Source organism: Capra hircus, chromosome 13 (genome assembly GCF_001704415.2).
Source record: "Capra hircus breed San Clemente chromosome 13, ASM170441v1, whole genome shotgun sequence".
Lineage (NCBI taxonomy): Eukaryota > Metazoa > Chordata > Mammalia > Artiodactyla > Bovidae > Capra > Capra hircus.
The window spans coordinates 46,432,146-46,451,215 of NC_030820.1; the positions used below are offsets into that span (position 1 = coordinate 46,432,146).

The 19,070-nt window shown below is 40.4% G+C and overlaps 1 long non-coding RNA gene across 1 annotated transcript; it reads right to left on the reverse strand.

Moving 5' to 3' along the window:
- On the reverse strand, positions 6,752-18,040 carry LOC108637395. Its single transcript, XR_001919019.1, has 4 exons — positions 17,891-18,040; positions 15,965-16,036; positions 13,761-13,986; positions 6,752-6,776 (listed from the first exon to the last, which is right to left on the reverse strand). It is a non-coding gene; the product is annotated as an uncharacterized LOC108637395 (long non-coding RNA).

A 19,070-nucleotide genomic window follows, 5' to 3' on the forward strand; every position in this document is an offset into this window, starting at 1 on the left:
ACTGTGGCAGCTTCCTCCAACTGCTACTTGGGGCCCCTGGATCAGAGACCCTCAATATGAGGGTTAGGAGAATATGTTGCCTCACCAATTTAGGGACGATGCCCCTTATCAGCTTGGAAGCAGTTACAGAATGAGAACAGTGCTCCTTTCCCTAGGAAACATAATTCTCCTAAAAGAAAAGGGAGGAAAAAGAGGGTAACAGGCAGAAAGGCTCAGTTCAGTTCAGTTCAGTTCAGTCACTCAATTGTGTCTGACTCTGCAACCCCATGAATTGCAGCACACCAGGCCTCCCTGTCCACCATCAACTCCCGGAGTTCACTCAAACTCATGTTCTTCGAGTTGGTGACACCATCCAGCCACCTCATCCTCTGTTGTCCCCTTCTCCTCCTGCCCCCAATCCCTCCCAGCATCAGAGGCTTTTCCAATGAGTCACCTCTTCGCATGAGGTGGCCAAAGTATTGGAGTTTCAGCTTCACCATCAGTCCTTCCAATGAACACCCAGGACCGATCTCCTTTAGAACGGACTGCTTGGATCTCCTTGCAGTCCAAGGGACTCTCAAGAGTCATAGTCTGCAAATGTCAGACATTTTTTATCTCTCTCTCAAGTGGCAGGAGGAAACAAACTACAAGCATCAGATTTCTTTTCCCTTCTCTATACAAAATTAAAAATGCTTTCTCTTAAAATTCTATGTTGCCATGATGACACCTGGTTCCACCTGAACTTAACTTTTCTCAAATCTCAAAGCCAGCCAATGCATTTTTCTTACAGAAATGTTTTTCTTAAGCTATGTTAATGAACTATGTATTTAACCCCTAGACTCCCTGTTTCTTCAAGTCGGTTTCACCTAAGACGCAGAACCGATAATGACTCAACAAACCAGTATGTTTTACTCATACAACTGTTCTCTTAATCTATGTTAATGAGACTATGTATTTGACTGGAAACCTGCCTTTCTTCATGCCAATCGTTTTATGGCCCAGGAAGATTCACCTTGTGCCAATGTTATCTCAAAATGCATATTGTGGCTGAGTGGCCTGTAGCCACTCTCTAAATTTTGATACATTTCCTTTCTCTAATTAGTAGCCTGCTGATATGTATATAACTTACTCCTGAAGACTAGCAGGGGGGCACTCTTCCTGCCCCCTTCTCTTTTCCTCTGGAGGCCAAGAACTCTGGTGTCTTTCATCGCTCAGCAACAACCTTTCAATAGGAGGATATTGATATTTCTCCAAGGAAAACTATAGCTTTTGACTATACGGACCTTTGTTGGCAAAGTGATGTCTCTGCTTTTTAATATGCTGTCTAGGTTTGTCATAGCTTTTGTCCCAAGGAACATCTTTTTTTTAATTTAATGATGGCATTTTTAATGTTGTTATGCTTTGGCCTAGCTGTTGCATTCTTTCTGGAGCTATTAGTAATTGCCCTCTGCTCTTCGTCAGTAGCTTATTGGACACTTTCTGACCTGACGGGCTCATCTTCCAGTGTCATATATTTTTGCCTTTTCATAACATTTATGGGGTTTTGGCAGCAAGAATACTAGAGGAAATTCCCATTTCCTCCTTCAGTGGACCATGTTTTGCCAGAATACTTCAAATGACCTGTCCATTTTGGGTGGCCCTGCATGGCATGGCTAATAGCTTAATTGACTTATGCAAGACCCATTGCCACGACAGCGCTGTGATCCATGAAGGGACAGGAAGCTCTTAGAATTACCTTCTTTTTAATGCATTCTATTTATTCCCCTCAGCTAGATTCTAAGTGTAATTTGTCTTTTTATTCATTGATATATTTCACAGATGTAGAAGAGTTCCTTTTGTTTCTAAAAGATTCAAAATATTTCTTTATATATAAAGGATATTCATGATTTTGTAATAATTTTCACAAACTGACATAATAATTTTACTGTAGACTACTTTTAATTCAAAGAAATGTCCATCAATTATTTTCTTATGATCACCTCAACTTTGTATCTATGGTAACCCCAGAAAAGTTCAAAACTTTACCTCAGCATTTCCTATTATATTTCTTCCTTGTGTATAAGGCAATAATATGTGAACCCAGCCAACTACACAAACTGTTCAGTCATCCAAGTACTTATCAGGTGCCTGATACCACAGTAGGCATGAAGGGATACGACATATGTGCATCACACAGGGACAAACTAAATATTTTTGATATACATTGAAGGAATAGTTAGGGAAATATTGATATAAAGGAAATGGTAAATGTGATGAAGTTTATAGAAGACTATGCATTGAGGAACCAGAGATCAAATTGCCAACATCCGCTGGATCATGGAAAAAGCAAGAGAGTTCCAGAGAAACATGTATTTCTGCTTTACTGACTATGCCAAAGCCTTTGACTGTGTGGATCACAATAAACTCTGGGAAATTCTGACAGAGATGGGAATACCAGACCTGCCTCTTGAGAAATCTGTATGCAGGTCAGGAAGCAACAGGTAGAACTGGACATGGAACAACAGACTGGTTTCAAGTAGGAAAAGGAGTACGTCAAGGCTGTATATTGTCACCCTGTTTATTTAACTTCTATGCAGAGTACATCATGAGAAACTCTGGACTGGAAGAAACACAAGCTGGAATCAAGATTGCCAGGAGAAATATCAATAATCTCAGCTATGCAGATGACACCACCCTTATGGTAGAAAGTGAAGAGGAACTCAAAACCCTCTTGATGAAAGTGAAAGTGGAGAGTGAAAAAGTTGGCTTAAAGCTCAGCATTCAGAAAATGAAGATCATGGCATCCGGTCCCATCACTTCATGGGAAATAGATGGGGAAACAGTGGAAACAGTGTCAGATTTTATTTTTTTGGGCTCCAAAATCACTGCAGATGGTAACTGCAGCCATGAAATTAAAAGACACTTACTCCTTGGAAGGAAAGTTATGACCAACCTAGATAGCATATTCAAAAGCAGAGACATTACTTTGCCAACTAAGGTCCATCTAGTCAAGGCTATGGTTTTTCCTGTGGTCATGTATGGATGTGAGAGTTGGACTGTGAAGAAGGCTGAGTGCCTAACAATTGATGCTTTTGAACTGTGGTGTTGGAGAAGACTCCTGAGAGTCCCTTGGACTCCAAGGAGATCCAACCAGTCCATTCTGAAGGAGATCAGCCCTGGGATTTCTTTGGAAGGAATGATGCTAAAGCTGAAACTCCAGTACTTTGGCCACCTCATGCGAAGAGTTGACTCACTGGAAGACTCTGATGCTGGGAGGGATTGGGGGCAGGAGGAGAAGGGGACGATCGAGGATGAGATGGCTGGATGGCATCACTGACTCGATGGACGTGAGTCTGAGTGAATTCCGGAAGTTGTTGATGGACAGGGAGGCCTGGCATGCTGCAATTCATGGGGTTGCAAAGAGTCAGACAAGACTGAGCGACTGAACTGAACTGATGCATTGTCAAATATAGATGTCAATTTCTATAAGTTTAAGATATAAAAATGGAGAACAAAGGGCTACAGTGAGAAGAAAGATATAAACATTAAAATCATCTAGCAAATGTTAAATCACAATTAAAAAATACCTTCTGTGCACTAAAGCACTAAACTTATTTTTCTTAAAGCCCTTGAAATTAAAGGCTACAAGCCAGATCTTTCAAAGGGTAAACAAAATTGATAAACCTTAAGTCAGACTCATCAAGGAAAAAAAGAAAGATGGAAGAGAGCCCAGTGAATAAAATCAGAATTGAAAAAGGAGAAGGTACAACAGATATGACAGAAACACAGTGGACTGCAATTAACTATACCCCAATCACATGAAAACCCTAGAAGAAATGGACAAATTTTTAGAAATATACAATCTCCAAAGACTAAACCAGTCAGACATAGAAAATATGAACAGACCAATTACCAGTAATGAAATTAATCAGTAATTTTAACACTCCCCCCAAAATAAAAGTCTAGGACAAGATGGTTTCACAGGTGAATTCTATCAATTTAAAAAACAGTTAGCACCTATATTTCTGAAACTATTCCAAAAAATTACAGTGGAAGGAACACTTCCAAACACAATCTAAATGCCACCATCACTTTGATATTAAAATCAGAAACATGCCACAAAAACAAATAAATTACAGTCCAATAACACTGATGAACATAGACACAGAAACCACCACAAAATACTTGCAAACCAAGTCCAACAATACATTAAAAACACCAGACACCATGGTCAAGTGGGATTTATCTTAGGGATGCAAGGATTTTTCAATATCTACAAATCAATCATTGTGATACACTACATTAACAAATTTGAAAAATGAAAGCAACCTGATTATCTCAATAGGTAAGATAAAAAAATGTTTTTAAAAAATTCAATCCCCACATACGATTTAAAAAAACCCTAAAAAGTGGACATAAGGGGAACCTATCTAAATATGATAAGGATCATATACAACAAACTCACAGCAAAAATCATTCTCAATGGTGAAAATTTAAAGGCATTTCCTCTAAGATCAGAAAAAAGACATTGATGTTCATTCTCACCATTTTTATTTAGCATAGTTTGGAAAATTCTAGTCATGGCAATCAGAGAAAAATTAATAAAAAGAATGCAAATTTAAAAAGAGTAAGTAAAACAATCACTGTTTGTAGATGACACGATACTATACATGTGTGTGTACTAGGTCACTTTAGTTATGTCTGACTCTTTTTGATCCTATGGACTGTATCCCAGCAGTCTCCCCTGTTCATGGGATTCTCCAAGCAGGAACACTGGAGTGAGCTGCTGAAATCTTCTGCAAGGGATGGTCATGACCTAGGGACTGAACTCACCTCTCTTACATCTCCTGCACTGGCAGGTGTGTTCTTTACCACTAGCACCACCTGGGAAGACAAATACTATACACACAAAGTACTAAAGACAATTCCAGAAAACTAAAATAGCTAATCAGTGAATTCAGTAAAGTATCAGGATATGGAATTAATACACAGATTTCTCTTGTATTCTGATACATGAAAAGTAAAAGATCCATAAAAAATTAAGGTAACAATTCTATTTACCATCATATAAAGAATAAAATACCTAGGAATAAACTTACCTAATGAGGCAAAAGACTTATACTCAAAAAATGATAAGATACTGATAAAAGAAATCAAAGATGATACAAATGGAGAAATATAACAAGTTTTTGAGTTGGAAGAATCAATGCTGTTAAAATGACTGTACTACCCAAAGCAATCTACAGATTCAATGCAATCCCTGTCAAATCACCAGTAACATTTATCCCACAACTACAATAAAATATTTTTTATACTTTGTATTGAAACAAAAAGAACCCAAAGAGCCACATCAATCTTGAGAGAGAAAAAAGGAGCTGAAGGAATCAAGCTTCCTGACTTCAAATTATGCTACAAAAGAAGAGTCATCAAAACTATATGATTCTGGCACAAAAACAGACGTATAGATCAATGAAACAGGATGAGACCCCATAAATAAACTCACATTCTTATGGCCAATTAACCTATCACAAAGAAGGCAAGAATATACAATGGAGAAAAGACAGTATTTTCAATAAGTTGTGCTGGGAAAACTTGACAACTATATGCAAAAGAACAAAATTAGAATATTCTCTAATATCATGAGCAAAAATAAAGTCAAAATGGATCAAATACTTAAGTATAAGGCTAGACAGTTGAAAAATCTTAGAGTAAAACACAGGTAGAACATAAATTGCAGCAATATCTATATTTAGATATGTATCCTGGGGAAATGAAAATAAAAAGAAAAATAGGCAAATGAGACTGAATGAAACTTAAAATCATTTGCAAAGCAAAGGAAGCCATAAACAAAGTGAAAAGACAAACCAGAGAATGCTAGAAAATATTTTCAAATCAAATGATTGATAAGAGATTAATTTCCAACATATAAAAAAGGGCACATGTAGCTCAATAGAAAACAAAACAACACAATCAAAAACAGAGTCTTCAGTTCAGTTCAGTTCAGTCATTCAGTAGTGTCCAACTCTGCAACCCCATGAACTGCAGCACTCCAGACTTCCCTGTACATCACCAACTCCCGGAGTTCATTCAAACTCATGTCCATCGAGTCAGTGATGCCATCCAGCCATCTCATCCTCGGTCGTCCCCTTCTCCTCCTGCCCTCAATCCCTCCCAGCATCAAAGTCTTTTCCAATGAGTCAACTCTTCGCATGAGGTGGCCAAAGTACTGGAGTTTCAGCTTCAACATCAGTCCTACCAATGAACACCCAGGACTGATCTCCTTTAGGATGGACTGGGTGGATCTCCTTGCAGTCCAAGGGACTCTCAAGAGTCTTCTCCAACACCACAGTTCAAAAGCATCAATTGTTAGGCACTCAGCTTTCTTTATAGTCCAACTCTCACATCCATACATGACTACTGGAAAACCATAGCCTTGACTAGATGGACCTTAGTTGGCAAAGTAATGTCTCTGCTTTTTAATATGCTGTCTAGGTTGGTCATAACTTTTCTTCCAAGGAGTAAGCGTCTTTTAATTTCATGGCTGCAATCACCATCTGCAGTGATTTTGGAGCCCAAAGAAATAAAGTCTCTCACTGTTTCCATTGTTTCTCCATCCATTTGCCATGAAGTGATAGGCCCAGCTGCCATGATCTTAGTTTTCTAAATGTTAGGCTTTAAGCCAACCTTTTCACTTTCCTCGTTCACTTTCATCAAGAGGCTCTTTAGTTCTTCTTCACTTTCTACCATAAGGGTGGTGTCATCTGCATATATGAGGTTACTGATTTTTCTCCCGGCAATCTTGATTCCAGCTTGTGCTTCTTCCAGCCCAGTGAAGAATAGCAAGGATAAGAAAGTCTTCCTCAGTAATCAATGCAAAGAAATAGAGGAAAACAACAGAATGGGAAAGACTAGAGATCTCTTTAAGAAAATTAGAGATACCAAGGGAATATTTCATGCAAAGATGAGATTGATAAAGGACAGATATGGTATGGACCTAACAGAAGCAGAAGATATTAAGAAGAGGTGGCAAGAATATACAGAAGAACTGTACGAAAAAGATCTTCATGACCCAGATAATCACAATGGTGTGATCACTCACCTAGAGCCAGACATCCTGGAATGTGAAGTCAAGTGGGCCTTAGGAAGCATCCCTACCAACAAAGCTAGTGTGCCGGGAGCCAGCACAAGGAGTCTCGCCCATGGCAAAGGGCATGAGGTTAAGGGGTCCAACAGGCAAAGGTGAGTCTGGCCTTAAGGGAGCCTCGCTTGATTTTTTTCGAGCATCTACTCCCAAAACCAGACTGCCTGTTTTATTGTACTGTGCTTTTCACTCTTCTGACATAACAGGGGGCTATCCTCGACCACCTTTCTCTGGAAAGAGTTAACTTAGAGCTCCAGTTAACAGTCTCTTGCATATAAAAGGAGTGTCTCAGCTCAAACCCCTCTGATGTCTCTCTAACTTGTCTGACAGTTAGAGACTTTTACAACTTGTGATTGTTTACGGCCCCCCAACCGTGATAGGCACAAAGCTTAAAGCATCTTAAAGATATACAGCCTTTTCTAAAAAGCTAAGAATTATACTCGTGATGGGTTTCACTGTTGAATCAATGACTGCTGTCAGGCCTCCATATTCTTTATCTTTTAGGCACCTGGAGGATATTAATCAATGTAATTGGGATATAGAAAAAGGAATATAGTAGTTTTGATGTTAGCAATGCTAGACTTTTGAGTTAGTGAACTTTCTCTTTGTTATAAATCACTGTACTCCTCTTTCCTTGTTATAAATTGTTGTGTCCTTGCTATATAAGAATGTAACCTTAATTAGTGCTCTCTGAGAGTGGCACTAGACTTTGGAAAGAAAAACACTTTTAAGGAAAATAAGTTTTCTAGTTGACAGACCCTTATCAGAAAAGGACCATAAAATGCTAATAGGCCTCCTGGCCAGAAGATGATGTAAATCACCTAAGACTTGGGTATACAGCTAGGTATGCAGAGAGAAAGCCTGGTCTCGATGAGAGTCAGGGCTGCTGACACTGCATAATTTTGTATTATCCATTGATCTCTATGTACAACCAAAAGTATAAAAAGCTTTTCTGGACGATAAAGGATGGGCCAGTTCCTGGAAAGACTGGTTCCCCCATGTCTTCTTTTCTTTCTTACTCTATTTTCTGGCTGATTCCCATCTGGGACATAGAGGCTAGCCATGTCTACTTATTTGCCTGGGCTTCTAAGACCCACGCAAGAGGTAGCCCAAGGCAGGGCACCCTCCACTATTCAAGTGGGCGCCTGTGGCCCTATGTAGATGGTTCAAGTCCCTTGTCTCGGGGCTTTACTGGCTTTCTATGTAAACCAAGGAATACAGCCTCTTTCCTCCCCTAAATTTCCTACTGCACTATTCTTTCCTAACCTCTTTATATTTCTAATTAAATAGTCCTTCCCCAGATGCCGACTCTATCCCTGCTTCGAATTCTCTGGATCCACCGGGGCTGGACCCTGGCACTAGTGGAGGTGATGGAATTCCAGTTGAGCTATTTCAAATCCTAAAAGATGATGCTGTGAAAGTGCTGGACTCAATATGTCAGCAAATTTGGAAAACTCAGCAGTGGCCACAGGACTGGAAAAGGTCAGTTTTCATTCCAGTCCGAATGAAAGGCAATGCCAAAAACAGACTGATGATCTAAATAAACATTCCTCAAAAGAAGACATACAGATGGCCACTAAAGATATGTAAAGATACGGAATATCACTAATTATTCAGTTCAGTTCAGTTGCTCAGTCATGGTCAACTCTTTGCAACCCCGTGGACGGCATCAAGCCAGGCTTCCCTGTCCATAACCAACTCTTGGAGCTTGCACAACCTCATGTCTGTCGAGTCAGTGATGCCATCCAACCATCTCATCCTCTGTCGTCCCCTTCTCCTCCAGCCTTCAATCTTTCCCAGCATCAGGGTCTCTTCCAATAAGTCAGTTCTTTGCATCAGGTTGCCGAAGTACTGGAGCTAGATCTTCAGCATCAGACTTTCTAATGAATATTCAGAGTTGATTTCCTTTAGGATTGACTAGTTTGATCTTGCAGTCCAAGGAACTCTCAAGAGTCTTCTCCAATACCACAGTTCAAAAGCATCCATTCTTTGACACTCAGCTTTCTTTACAGCGCAACTCTCACATCCATACTTGACTACTGGAAAAACCATAACTTTGACTATATGTAGCTTTATCAGCAAAGTGTGTCTCTGCTTTTTAATATGCTGCCTAGTTTGGTCATATATTTTCTTTCAAGGAGCAGGCGTCTTTTAATTTCATGGCTGCAGTTACATAGTGCAGTGATTTCAGAGCCCAAGAAACTGAAGTCTGTCACTATTTCCATTGTTTCTTGATATAGTTGCCATGAAATGATGGGGCCAACTGCCATGATCTTTGTTTTTTGAATATTAAGTTTCTAGCCAGCCTTTTCTCTCTCCTCTTTTACCTTCATCAAGAGGCTCCTTAGTTCCTCTTTGCTTTTTGCCATAAGGGGGTGTCACCTGCATATATGAGGTTATTGATTTTTCTCCCAGCCAAAGTATAGCTTTGGCTATACAGACCTTTGATGGCAAAGTGATATCTCTGCTTTTCAATATGCTGTCTAGGTTCATCATAGTTTTCCTTCCATGGAATAACACTTTTTTTAAATTTAGTGGTTGCATTTTAATGTTGTTATCCTTTGGCACAGTTGTTTCATTCTTTCTGGAGCTATTAGTAATTGCCCTCTGCTCTTCTCCAGTAGCATAATGGACACTTTCTGACCTGAGGGGCCCATCTTCCAGTCTCACATGTTTTTGCCTTTTCATAATGTTTACGGGGTTTTAGCAGCAAGAATCGGAGAAGGCAATGGCAATCCACCCCAGTATTCTTGCCTGGAAAATCCCATGGATGGGGGAGCCTGGTGGGCTACAGTCCATGGGGTCACTAAGAGTCAGACACGACTGAGCAACTTCACTTTCACTTTTCACTTTCATGCATTAGAGAAGGAAATGGCAATCCACTCCAGTGTTCTTGCCTTGAGAATCCTAGAGACAGAGGAGCCTGGTGGGCTGCCATCGATGGGGTTGTACAGAGTCGGACATGACTAAAGCAACTTAGCAGCAGCAGCAGCAAGCAGCAACAATACTGGAGTGGTTTACAGTTTCCTCTATCAGTGGGTCACATTTTGCCAAAACACTTCAAATAATCAGAGCCATTCTGGGTGGCTCTGCATGGTATGGCTAATAGCTTCATTGATTTATATAAGACCCATTGCCACAACAAGTCTGTGATCCATAAAGGGGCAGGAAGCTCTTAGAATTACCTTCTTTTTAATGCATTCTATTTATTCCCCATTCCCCTCAGCTAGATTCTAAGTGTCATTTGTCTTTTTTGCTCATTGATATATTTCACATATGTAGAGGAGTGCCTTTTATTTCTAAAATATTCATCTATGTTTCTTTATATTTAAAGGATATTGATGATTTTTAAAAAATTTTTCACAATTCAGAAGGGGATATAATTATTTCACTGTAGAATAATTTTGTTAAAAGAAATGCCTGCCAACTTTTCTCTTTATGATCTCCTCTGCTTTCTGTGTATGGTAACACTGGAAAAGTTCAAAAATTTACCTTAGCATTTCCTATTATATTTCTTCCTTGTGTATAAGTCAATAATATGTGAACCCAGCCAACGTCATCCAAGTACTTATAGGGTGCCTGATACCACAGTAGGCATGATGGGGTACAACACATGAGCATCACACAGGGGCATGCTACGTATTTCTGATACACATTAAAGGAATATATATGAAAAATATTTATATAAAGGAAATGGTAAATCTGATGAAGTTTATAGAAGGTTATGTACTGTCAATTATTGATGTCAGTTTCTATGAGTCAAACATATAAAAATGTAGAACAGAGGGCTACAGTGAGAAGAAATATATAAACATTAAACCATCTAGTAAATGTTATGTGGCAAATAAAAAAAATACTTTCTGTGCACTAAAGCACTAAATTTATTTTGCTTAAACCCCTAGAAATTAAAGGCTACAAGCCAGTTCTTTCATAGGGTAAACAAAATTGACAAACTATAAGCCAGACTCATCAAGAAAAAAAGTTGGAGGAGGGTCCAATGAAATGAATGAAATGGAATGAGGGTCCAATCAGAAGTGAAAAAGGAGAAGGTGCAACAAATAAGACAGAAACACAGTGTAATGTAAGAGACTAGTGCAATTAACTATACACCAATAAAATGGAAAGCCAAGAAGAAATGGACAAATTCTTAGAAATGTACAATCTCCCAACACTAAACCAGCAAGAAATAGAAAGTATGGAGAGACCAGTGACCAGTAATGAAATAGAATCAGCAATTTTACAACTCCCCCCAAAATAAAAATCCAGGACAAGATGGATTCACAGGTGAATTCAACCAATTTAGAGAAGAGTTAACACATATATTTCTGAAACTATTCCAAAAAGTTGCAGTGGAAGGAACACTTCAAAACTCAATCTGAAGACCACCATCACCTTGATATCAAAATCAGAAAAGATACCACAATATCAAAAGTAATTACAGTCCAGTAACATTGATGAACATAGACACAGTAACCTCCATAAAATACTAGCAAACCAAATCCAACAATAAAAAAATTTTAAAAGCACCAGACACCATGGTCAAGTGGGATTTATCTTAGGGATACAAGAATTTTTCAATATCTACAAATCAGTCATTGTGATACACCACAGTAACAGATTTGAAAAATGAATGCAACGTGATTATCTCAATAGGTGAGAAAAAACAGCTTTTTGTCAAAAGTCAACCCCCACTTATCATAAAAAAATATGCTCCAATACGTGGACATAGCAGAAACCTACCTTAACATGATAAGGATCATATACAACAAACACACAGCAAGCATCATTCTCAATGGTGAAAATTTAAAGGCATTTCCTCTAAGATCAGGAATAAGACAATGACGTCCATTCTAACCATTTTTATTCAGCATAGTTTGGGAAGTTCTATTCATGGCAATCAGAGAAGAAAAATAAAAAGAATCCACATTGAAAGAGAGTAAGTAGAACTATCACTGTTTGTAGATGACATGATACCATACATGTATGTGTACTAGGTCACTTCAGTCATGTCTGACTCCTGATGACCCTATGGCCTGTATCCCAGCAGTCTTCCCTGTTCATGGGATTCTCAGAGCAAGAATACTGGAGTGGGTTGCAGAACCTTCTCCAAGGAATGTTTTTGTTTTTATTTTCATTATTCAAGGAGATATATCTAAATAGAGATATTGCTGCAGTTTATGTTCTACCTATATTTTACTATAAGAGTTTTATAATATAAAGGTTTATACTTAGGTCTTTGATCTATTTTGACTTTCTTTTTATATATGTTATTAGAGAATATTCTAATTTTATTCCTTTACATATAGTTGTCCAGTTTTCCCAGCACCACATATTGAAGATACTGTCTTTCTCCATTATATATTCTTGCCTTTGTCATAGATTAATTGGCCACAAGTATGTGGGTATATTCCTGGGTTCCTACCCTGTGTCACTGAACTATATGTCTGGGTTTTTTTGCCAGTATCATATTATGACTCAAGCTTTGTAGCATAGTTTCAAGTCAGGAAGCATGATTCCTTCAGCTCCTTTTTTTTCTATCAAGATTTATTTGGCTATTTGGGGTCTTTTGTGTTTCAATACAAATTGTAAATAATTTTGTTCTAGTTTTGAGAAAAATGTTATTAGTCATTTGATAGGGATTTCACTGAATCTGTAGACTGCTTTGGGTAGGACAGTCATTTTGATGGCATTGATTCTTCCAATTCAAAAACATGCTGTATTTCTCTGCCTGTATCATTTTTGATTTCTTTTGTCAGTATCTTACAGTTTTCTGAGTATGTGTCTTTTGCCTCATTAGGTAATTTTATTGCTAGGTTTTTTTTTTTTTTAATGTGATGGTAAATAGAATTGTTACCTTAATTTTTTCAGATGTTTCATTTTTAGTGTATAGGAATACAAGAGAAATCTGTGTATTAATTCTATATCCTGAAACTTTTTACTAAATTCACTGATTAGCTCTTGTAGTTTTCTGGAAGTGTCTTTAGTATTTTCTGTGTATAGTATTTTCCATGAACAGTATGAAAAGGCAAAAAGATATGACACTGAAAGATGAACTCCCCAGGTCGGTGGTTGCCCAATATGCTACCGGAGAAGGGTGGAGAAGTAACTCTCTCCACGCTTTGTGGGTGCTCCTGTCGGAGACAGGGCAAGTTGAGACATAGCCAGAGAAAGACCTGAGGCAGAGACAAGACATGCAGGCCTTTAGGTGGGAAGGTGTCAGTGTTCTGGAAGCCTGCAAGAGGTGAACTCAAGTGGGCCAAGGAAATGTAAGATGAGGTGTCAACAGCATCTGTTCTAAGTCTATTGAGAGGTACACAAAACAATCTAAGTAAGCTGATTCATGTTATTTTCCTGGATATGCAAACAATGTCTTAGTCAGCTCAACCTGCTATGACAAGCTGAGTGGCTTAAAGAACAGAAACTTAGTTCTCAGTATTTATCATGCTTCGCATTCTATCTGTCAATGTTTGAGGGGAATGCAGTGCTTATCTTTTAAATAGGTACATTAACTGTGTCTTCGTTTGGACGTACCAAAAGATGAGACAATGGGAGATGTGAGTTGGTGGATCGATGCCTCAGTTCCCCCTTCTTGCAGCTGGATGACCTGAGGTGTATTCCCGTTATTTCACAGATGGTCCCTGTGGGATCAAGCCCCACTTACCTAGCATGGTAATTGGCCCACTTTTCCTGACTTTGCTCCCTTCCTTGTCTCATGTTTCCTACTTCCCACTTTGCTTTTCTGGAGGCTAGGAAGAATCAGACCAAGGCACTGGTCAATCCAGTTCCTGGTGAGGACTCTCTTCTTGGTTTGCAGACAGCTGCCTTCTTGCTGTGTTCTCATTTGGCTGAGACAGCAATCATCTCTCATGTCTCTTCTCATAATGACACTGAAACAGGAGATAGATGGGCTCCAGTTTAGACATTTATAACTGGCCTCCTGTTTGCATTTTATGGGGCAGAAAAAACTGGGCTTCAGGCTGGACACTTACAACTAGCCTTCTCTTTGGATTTCCTGGACAAGGATAGGTGGGCTCCAGGTAAGGCACTTAAAATCAGCCTTCTGTTTGCTCTCCAAAATGGAAGTAACAATAGAAACAGAGTAAATAGCCAGATTTTGTCTTTTGTAAATACCTTAAGACAATAGTCGTGGCAAGAACAAAGAGGGGCAAAATCCTATCTGAGTAAAGGATTAAAGGCTCTCTGGCTCCCCTCCTTCTTGGGACAAGGGAGACACTACACATGCACAGAAGGGCTACTTGGGAGACAAAAGTCAGAGGAAATGCCGGGCCATAATGAGAGTTTCTCCTCCCAAATGCTTTCAAGTCAGTTCATTTTGGCTGAGGGGTGCATGCACACCTAAGGGGAGGGTCCTGAGACAAATTAGCCAGGGGGACAAAACAAGATGATTAGCCTGAAGGAAGAAAAAGACCAGGAAAACTGCCCCCTTATAAAGGATTTAAACTTCCCAAAGGCATGACTCTTCCTCTGAGCTTCCCTGTGCATCTTTTCACATGTATTTTTCCAATAAAATTTTTACTTTTCTCTTTACCTTCTGCCTCCTCACCTGAATTCTTTCTTGACAAGACAGGCATGGACTATGGATCCAGGCTCTAGCCAACTGGCCTCTGTGGTCTAATGGTTAGGACTCCTGATCTGGGAACTAAGATCTTGCTCCCTGCTACTGCTCTCTGCTGCTTGCTGCAAGGGGTTGCTTACTGCTGCTTGCAACTGAAATCAACACTAAGCCCATCCATGAGGGTTCTACCCTCATGATCTGATCATTCCCAAATATCCCATCTTCATATTGGGGATAAGGGTTCAATGTGTAAATTTGGGAGGGACACAAACATTCAGTCCATAGTACATAAAGATGTCAATCTTGCACATATCTATTTCTAGATACAATGCCATTCCAATAAAAATTCCAACTACAGGTTTCTTGGAATTCAACAGAAATGTGTTTTTGTGAGTTCTATAGACAGCATATTAAAAAGCAGAGACATTACTTTGTCAACAAAGGTCCGTCTAGTCAAGGCTATGGTTTTTCCAGTGGTCATGTATGGATGTGAGAGTTGGACTATAAAGAAAGCTGAGTACCGAAGAATAGATGCTTTTGAACTGTGGTGTTGGAGAAGACTCTTGAGAGTCCCTTGGACTGCAAGGAGATCCACCCAGTTCATCCTAAAGAGATCAGTCCTGGGTGTTCATTGGAAGGACTGATGTTGAAGCTGAAACTCCAATACTTTGGCCACCTGATGTGAAAAGCTGACTCATTGGAAAAGACCCTGATGCTGGGAAAGATTGAGGGCAGGAGGAGAAGGGGATGACAGAGGATGAGATGGTTGGATGGCATCACCGACTCAATGGACATGGGTTTGGGTGGACTCTGGGAGTTGGTGATGGACAGGAAGGCCTGGCATGCTGCAGTTCATGGGGTCACAAAGAGTTGGACATGACTGAGCGACTGAACTGAACTGAACTGATGAGCCACTCTAGCAAGTTAATCACAGGAAAGGAAGGAGTCATTGGAACCTCCAGTCTATAGCAGATCAGTCAGAAGCACAGATGACAGCCTGGACTTACAACTGGCATCTGAGTCAGGAAGAGGGGCTATCTTATGAGACTAAACCCTTAACCTGTAGGATCTGATACTATCTCTGGGTAGATAGTGTCAGAATTGAGTTGAATTGTAGGACGTGCAGTAATGTTGGAAAATTGCTAGTGTCAGAATTGAGTTGAATTGTAGGACGTGCAGTAATGTTGGAAAATTGCTGGTGGCAGGGAAACCACCACCACTCCTACAAACACACACACACATTGGGTTTGAGTGTTAGAATGATTTTAACCAGTGATAAGAAAGATTACCAACAGTGCAGGAACTGCCAGTGGAAACACAAAGTCTCCGTAGTCCAGAACAGAGCAAATCAGAAGCCAAACCTGGGTTGAGAAACAAAGAAATGATGACAAAAATCAGACCGTTAGTTTCAAAAATCTGGGACCAGGAAGAAATTAAGTGAAGAGCCCAAGTGTCGCAAAGGTTCGGGGTGACACTAAACATTCTTTGCATAGCTGGGAACTTCACATATGGCTAGACAGAAAGAGAACAGGAAAAATTCTGTGGGAACCAAGGGGAATACAAGCACAAGAACAAGATGAGAACATGGGATAGGTAACCACACTCAGGACATTGTTTAACTGATTCTTCTAGTAGACTCTCATTTGCAAGGTCTGAGGCTCTGCTGCTGCTGCTAAGTCGCTTCAGTTGTGTCTGACTCTGTGCGACCCCATAGACAGCAGCCCACCAGGCTCCCCCATCCCTGGGATTCTCCAGGCGAGAGTACTGGAGTGGGTTGCCATTTCCTTTGAGGCTCTACTCCCAAGTAATTTATAATCTAGTTAAATATGGGCAGAGCAGCTTAAAATGGCGCTGGATGATATAAGCTAGTTGCTGCTGGAGCAGGAGGAAGACGGTTGAGTTTTGTTGGGGAAATATGGACAACTTCACAGAAGAGAGGAGTGTGAAGGAATTCGGGGCTGAGGAAACTGCTGGAGCAGAGCCTCAGCCAAGGCAATTAAAGAAGGGGCAACTGGCCTAGCAGGACTGAAGCCCAGGGGGTACTCAGGGAGAGAGGTTGTCAGAAACACGGTCTGGGCTTTTTCACACAGTCTGAATCCCAGACCCTAGAGTCTAGCCACTAAGGAATCATTTTATGTGTTTAAAGAGTGGAGAGATATAGCCGCCTGTAATACGTCTGCAGCATGATGGTTTCTCTTTGAATTCACAATCATTCATCCTTAGAAAAAATGTAATTTCTGATGCAATACCTTAAATTGCTGAACTGAGAAAGTCAGAGGGGAGAAAGGGAAGGAAGGAGGTCTTTGAGGACATGAATACCCCCAATGAAAGGGCCCATCCTAAAGAGGACCCTCACTACTAGAGAAAGTTTAAAATACTTTCCATTACACCCATACTCTCCTCCAGCTAATGCCTATTTCTCTGCTCCTCCCAGGACAAACCTTCTCAGAAGAATTGTCTCTACTCCCTCACCTTCCATTTCTTCATCAATTTACTCTGTCTGTTCTTATCACTCTCTTGAAACTAATCCCATCAAGGCCCCAGTAACGACCTCCATCACCAAATCCAGTGAGTTCTTTCCCACCTCTACTCTATTTGGTCTCTCTAAAGCTGACCCCTGCCTTCTTGAAAGGCACCTCCTCTCTCGCGCTCTTGATATCCTCCTCCTTCACTGGCTGTCAATTTTCAGTCTCTCTTGCTATCTTCTCTTTCTTTAATGCAAAGTGTGGCTCAGCAGATCAGCACCATCTAGGAACCCAGGAGAAATGCAGGTTCTTGGACTTCATCTCAGAATTACTAAATCAGAATCTCTAAGGTGGGCCCAACCAGTCCATCCTAAAGGAGATCAGTCCTGGGTGTTCACTGGAAGGACTGATGTTGAAGCTGAAACTCCAATACTTTGGCCACCTGATGCAAAGAGCTGACTCATTGGAAAAGACCCTGATGCTGGGAAAGATTGAGGGCAGGAGGAGAAGGGGACGACTGAGGATGAGATGGTTGGATGGCATCACCAAGTCAATGGGTAAACTCTGGGAGTTGGTGATGGACAGGGAGGCCTGCCGTGCTGCAGTCCATGGGGTCGCAGAGTCAAGACACGACTGAGCGACTGAACTGAATTGAACTGAAGGTGGGCCCAGGAATCTGTGTTTTATCCAGACCCCAGGTGATGCACACTGAAAGCTAGGAACCATGATCTAAAACTGTCTGTTTCTTACCATTCAGTCCTGATTCCTCTTCTTTCCTCTGGCTACACTTTCTCCCTTGATGTTATCATCCAAGCCCACAACTTTGAAAATCATCTAAATACTGGTGGTGGTTTAGTCACCTCAGTCATGTCCAACTCTTTGCAAGCCCAGGCTCCTCTGTCCATGGGATTTCCCAGGCAAGAATACTGGTTGCCATTTCCTTTTCCAGGGGATCTTGCTGACCAAGGGATCAAACCCGGGTCTCCTGTAATGCAGGCAGATTCTTAATGACAATTTCTAAATGCACATCCTCAGTACCAACCCTCCCAATCTGGAGGTTACATTAAAATTCAACATACCCCAAATGGAAGAAACTTCTCTAAAACTTGTTGCCTCTAAAACTTGGTCTTTCTCCGTTTCTCACCATTTCAGAATACCTCCTCTACCACCAAGCCCCACCATTGCCCCTCAGGCCCCACACAACAATCAGAGTGGTCTTTGAAATCAGGTCATGTCACCACCCTGCTGAAATCTTCAAGGGCTTCCTATCACATTTAATTAAAATCTAAAGACCTGGTCATTGGCTATTAGGCCCTGCATGGCCTGGTCACTTTCTATGTGGCTTCCTGTATTCCCTTTGTTGTCTAATGTCAGAAACTATATCTAATTCACACTAGCGTCTCTATAAATTATTTGACGAATGAAATATTTCTTCTTTTGAAAATAAGAGAAACATAGAGTTTGACTTCTTTGGCTTCTCCACGTTTGCTGAGGAGGATCTATGTGATGTTGACAGGTAACTTCAGTTAAGCCAGGATGTGGGAGATGAGAAGGGAGACTTTCAAAGAATGTCTTCATGATGCCATAACCTCAGCACAGCCAGGCCCCAGAGGACAAACCCTCAAACATGCTTGTCATTCAGTTCAGAAAGTGGCCTTCCTTATATATAATAGGATATAGTAGTTGTGGTGATGGTAGAGACTGAGATGAGGAATGATGTAGGGCCATTTGCAAAAGCTTTCTCCTGTGGGCTGACCAACGTGATCCTGTTCATGAGGCCAATGAAAGCCCCTAAGAATCTACAACCCCATAATGGCAGTTTTCAAAAATTGCCACAAATTCTTTGATACTCTTCCCATTGAGAGATGGGGTCCATGATCCCTGCCCTTGAATCTGAATGGGCATATGGCTGGCTACTTTGGTCAATAGC